Source organism: Pteropus alecto, unplaced genomic scaffold (assembly GCF_000325575.1).
Source record: "Pteropus alecto unplaced genomic scaffold, ASM32557v1 scaffold42, whole genome shotgun sequence".
Classification (NCBI taxonomy): Eukaryota; Metazoa; Chordata; class Mammalia; order Chiroptera; family Pteropodidae; genus Pteropus; species Pteropus alecto.
Window position 1 is genome coordinate 1,521,760 of NW_006434825.1, and position 5,820 is coordinate 1,527,579.

General features: G+C 40.4%; 1 long non-coding RNA gene across 1 annotated transcript in view; it reads left to right on the forward strand.

Annotated features, from left to right (window-relative positions):
* The window catches only part of LOC112478165, a 113,131-nt gene that overhangs the window by 78,243 nt on the left and 29,068 nt on the right, over window positions 1-5,820 (forward strand). The window lies entirely within an intron of this gene.

Genomic DNA, 5,820 nt, shown 5'->3' on the forward strand with positions numbered 1-5,820 from the left:
TGCCTGATAACACCAACTGTTGGGGAGGATGTGGAGCAACTGGAATGCTCTACACTGCTGGTGAATGCATAAATTGGTACAACCACTTTGGAAAACTGTTTGGCTGAACAAAGCAGAACCTATAACCAGAAATTCCACCCCAGGTATATACCCAACAGAAGTGCATGCATATATGACCCCAAAGCTGTGTATAGGAATGATCAGAGAAGCATGATTCGCATTAGTCAAAACCCCCAAACAACTCAAATGTCTGTTGATAGTAAATCCAGCAGTGAGAAAAATGAACTATTGTTGCGTGTAACAGTTTGGATGAATCTCACAAACAAAACATTAAGTGAAAGAAGCCAGAAATAAAGGAATACATAGGTTTTGGTTCCATTTACATAAAGTTCAAAGGCAAGCAAACATCTGTGTGATAGAAGTCAGCAGAGTGATTACTTTTGAGGAGGAAGAGGCTGCTGACTAGGGGCTAAGAAGAGGGTCTGGGGGACTGGTCACATTCTGCATGTTTTTAGTCATTTTTTGATCTGGTTACAAGACAGCAGGCACTTTGTAAAAATACCTTGAGATTCATTAATGATTTGTGCACTTGACTGTATTTTTCATAGTTAATGAAAAATGTTTAAAACCAAAGCTGCTATTTTTACTTTATTGTTATTAGCTGTGTTTAGAGGAGTTTGCTTTTTTTTTTTTTATCTCTTGCCCGTGAACCCTACTCCAGCTGGAGCCTTTGCTGTGAAGGTGAGTCCAGTTCTCTTGACTCTTCCATTGTCAGATTTCTGCCCCCTGCCCTGAGTATTCTCAGAGACAGTACTGTGAAATCAGACTTGACTCAACTATACGATAAATTCTCTGAGCAGGGAGGAGACAGCAGCCCTGCCCTTCAGGCGTGATGCCCTGCCAGCCTCTCAGAGCTCTTGGTTGATTCAACTCTACATCTTGCATAGCTTGCAAAGTCCAGGATATCTTTTAGATCTAAGCCACTGAAGAGAGGCCCTGGTGGAAATGCTCACAGTCTGAACCAAGAAATAAAAGGGGTTTTTAACTGTGTGCTTTGGCACACGTTTAACCATGGCTTCTGGTATAAACTACACTGATGGCTAGAGCGAGATATTGTTCTTAAAAAAGAGATTGGTTATCTTTAAAAGACAGTCATTTGAAGCAATGAACAAAGTCAGTGGAAACTTCCGTGACATCAATCTCCTTTATTCCCTCAGGGACCTATGTCTTCCAAAGAAATATGTATGGGCACCTAGGACGTACCACACTTGGCATGATGCTTACACGTATATTATCTCAAATTTGATCTTCAGGCTAGCTTGATGATAAAGATAGCATTAGTTTATCTGGATAGCATTAGTTCATCCTCCAGTTGAGGAAACTGAGTCTCAGAGAGCTAAAACAACTTGCCAATGGACATATAGGACTGTTAATTAGCTCAGAAATCGCTGATTTTTAGATATACCTGTTAGACGGCCACAGCTGAGGGTCACCAAGCTAACGAGTGCAATGAATTTCATACGTGAAGAACCGATGAAATTATGCTAAGATTGTCTCTGCAGAAGGTCGGGGATAAATACAGGTGAGGATAGAGCTCAGCAAACAAGAGCTAACTAAATAAGACAAGAGAAGGCAGCATTAGCATCTAAGTCATTGCTTCTTTTAATTTTTGGAAGTTTCATTATTCTGCCATTTTGTGATTTCATGGTTTGGCGTCTTGTCTTGGGTTTCTGGCCAGTCTGCGGTCTCCTCAGGATGAGCACACAGTCTTACTTGTCTATGGTTTTTACACAGCGTCTAGGCTATGACTGTGCACATAGCGACTCCTTCCCTCCCAAATGTACATTTCATAGTCAGATTTTGTTATTACCATATCTCTCTGGCCATGGAAAAATGCCACACAAATGGAATCCTTCAGGACAGGGCGGGTTTTCTTTTGTCAGAGTGGTGGGTAGTTGACATTGCCACTCTGTCCATTCATTGCCTCAACCACTGCCCATCAATTAACCGATTTCTCAAAAATCTATTGATTAAAGATCAACCACAACAGCAGCCCAAGTGACTAGTTGCAGTGCTACATTTGAGGCTCCCTGCCAACTCCCTGGGCAGTTCTGCTTGCCCAATTAAACACCTTGCATTACCCTGACTGCATTTGCAGGGACTTCTCTCCCCATTCACCTGTTATTGAGCATTAAAGACAAACTCAATTTTATGCAGATAAATAGAGTTTAGTGGTAATGTGCCGTATGACCTTTGAAGTGACAAGATGACATTAATCTTTAGGGATTCTACCTTCTCAGGCTGTCACTGTTGAGCATGTAGCTTGATGAGAAGTGGAGGTCTCTGCATTCTGAGGACGTACTTACAGTTTAACATGCTGTTTCAAATGTTAGGAGGCTCTCTCTTTAATTTTTTTTTTCACCAGCTTGACAGTTTTTCAAACATATTCACTGTCAGCCCTAACAACCTGTCAACAAATGCCATTATGTGAAAATTGCCAAGACTTGCTTGAGGACTGTGAAAAGTGACAGACATGCCACACGGATAAGTTTCTCAAAAACCCAGGGCTGAAACTTTTGAAAGACACTCTGGCCCTTCCAAGGAAAAAATGAACAGTCAGATCTCCAGGAAAAAAAAAAAAAAAAACAACATACACTTGTCATATCAGATATCTGTTTCTTACCGGGGCAAATTAAGGTGTATGTGAGAGAATAAAACATACAGAGGACAATAGCTGTGGGGACCCGAGGCTGTCCTGTGTCTCCATGTTATCAGTGAATCCAAGAAAGGAACAGAAAACCATTTTTTTTCTTCCACTAGAGAATGTAAGCGGAGGTCTCCTTAATTTTTTAGGTTGATTGTTTCTGGGGATAGAAGCAGAGAAGAAAGTATAACTTACATCAAGCAAAGTGGAGGCAACCATGAGCCTCAGACGTACAACAATGAGAACTTGTCCTAATATCAGGACAGGACGTACCTGGATGGTAAAATTCAAGGGAAGTATTTTGAAGCCTTGGCTTTGAAATTAGGAGACCTGGATCTGAATTTCATCTCTGCTATTTCAGTGTCCTCTGGCCTTGAGTGCTTTAATTTAACTCCCCTTGCCTCAGGTTCCTAATCTGTGCACTGAGAATGGTGATACCCACCCCAAAGTGCTGTCATGAGAATTAAATGAGTTAATGTATGAACAGGACTTTGCTCGAAAAATGGAGTCGAAATCTGAGACTCACACTGACTTGGCAAGAGAATGTCTCTGACCCCAAGGGTCACGTATCTTATTTTAGATGTCATTTGGTTCTTCACTTATAACTATGGCTTCTATTTACCCAAATTCGACTCAATTCAATTCAACCCAAATTCCAAACCCAAGGCAACTTGTCCATGAACACTGGTGGTAAGAAAGGGAGGCAGGTGACAGAGGAGAGAAGCTGATCTAGACTGTAGGTATGGAGACCCTCCTTTCCAAAGGACGTCTCTCCCTACTTGATTTATCCACAGGCCTGGGACTGCCAGATTTTGTTGTTTGGCTATTTTTCTCCTTTTTTGTTTTAAACTCTGGGGCTTGCTATCTGCTTCTCTCTCACATCTGACTCCTCTGAGATGAGGAATTCTCCCCTAAAGAGGAATTCATGTAGGACCATTCACAAAAGGACCATGGGAACAATTTCGCACATCTCTCTACAAAGAGAGGGAGGATTTGCCTTCAAGTCTTAGGTATTTAGTCCTACGGAAGCATAGAAAGGGGATATTTAAACAGAATTAGGGTAAAGCTTCCTAGAGACCTAGCCTAAGAAATAGAGTCTGAGGTTAGTGGGGATACCAATGCTGAGTATACCTGTTTCTTTTCCCCAGGTTTCTTCTGTATATCACTTTCATAGCCATCTCCCCATTTTCAGATATATCTGGGTGCCCTTTATAATCTTAGAATATCTTATATTTTCCTGTTGTGATTGAGGCGTCTTTTAAAAGAGATGGAACTTTTTTCTTTACCTATGATTTCTCTTTGGACCTATGTGTTGATACTGAACTCGTGGTTTAGAGGGACGTCTTTTATGCTACTCAGGAGGTATTGATCTGGTTGGGGTCTCAAATGCTGATTGGCTGATATTTATCAAGGGCCCTCAGTATCCCATATACAAACCCAAAGGACAAATAGCTTCTGAACTAACTGGGTGTAAAATCCATTTCTCTATTTATGACCCTGTTCTTAGGATCTATACTACTGAGATCAAATGTAGAGATTATGGTGATGGCACAGGGACAAATGGGAAAGCAACGTGAAGACATGGATACATGGTCATAGATTTAGCCTGCATAAGGTTTGTAAAAATATTGAGCTTGATCCTCATTTATCAGATATGATAAATGATGCCCTATTTCACACAGCTCAACTTCTCTGAACATCTGTTTCTGCCAACTGTGAAATAGGAATAATGTGGGTGTGTCAGGGCTCCCAGGAAGATGAACTGAGACTGTGTGTAAGAGGATATAGTCATTACTTTGTGACCGGCTGTGGAGTCTGATTTAGGTGGTAGCCATTGTGGTCCTGGCGATTTGTTATGATTATACTTTTGGAAGCCATTTAACTTGAGCAAAAAGTTAATATCTAAGACATTCTCTGTTCTGTAAAAGTGATGGATTTGCTCTTAATTGTGATGATGGTGATGACGACGACGATGATGATGATGAAAATAATAGTGATAGCCTTAGCTCACTTATAGAGCATTCACTTTGCATGCATTCTGCATGCATAATATCATTTAGCCTCCCATATCATCCATCATAATTGGATTAATTATATGCCTCTGTTAAGCCCTTTCAAAAGATGAATAAACTGAGGTCTAATTAAGGTTCGTAACTTTCTCAAGGTTATACAGCTACTAAATGGAAGAGTGAGTCCCACTTTTGTCTGAGTGTGGGGCTAGAGACCAGTTCTCAAAGATACACGATTTTCACAGTCTGGTACTCAGATTCTGAGAGTCTTTTATGCAGCTGCAAAGTTTTTCCAATTTAAACTTCCTCTGTTCTTTTCTTTGCCATTGTGCCCTTGGGAGCAGAGCCTTCACCTTGATTTTGGCTGTAACTCCCATTAACTCTAATGGGCGTCTAGCACATCTCCCCCAGCATGTTGAGATGAGATTATTTCCCATCCAATTGTTTTAATGTTGTGGGTGTTGAGTGAGTCTACAAACATTTAACCTTTGGTTTTATTATGAGACTCAGAGCAGAGAGGGTGTAGGGAGAAGATAAACCAGGACACAGATGCCAAGAAAAGATGTATTGGAGATGGCTTTATGAGAGCACAGCATATGGAAAATAGAAAAATAATCACACGTGCATTTGAGAAGTGGATGGATCTTCCTGTTTTGACTTTGAACATTAGATAAATACTGCCAGAGTGCGGAATGGAAGATGCTAGAAGGAAGTCAAACAGTGCATGTTATATAAAATTGCGATTGAACAGCTGTTTATTTTTTCATTATTTAAAAAATGTAATAATACTCCTGAATTTGTGGAGTGCATCAGGGTTTCGCATACATGATTCTCTTATTTATTTACTAGTTCTCGTGATAACCTGGTATAGTCTGATGGTTATGGCCTTTGAATGTCCTTGCTTCGAGTCCCACTAACACCACTTATAGGTTTGTGACCTAGAGAAAGATAATCCTCTGATAACAATGACATATTCATACCTTATGGGTCATTGTAGGATGGAGATACACACACACACACCCACACCCACACACACACACACACACTCACACACACTCATATGTATGAAAATAAATATATATGAAATATATGTTTCACATAAATAAA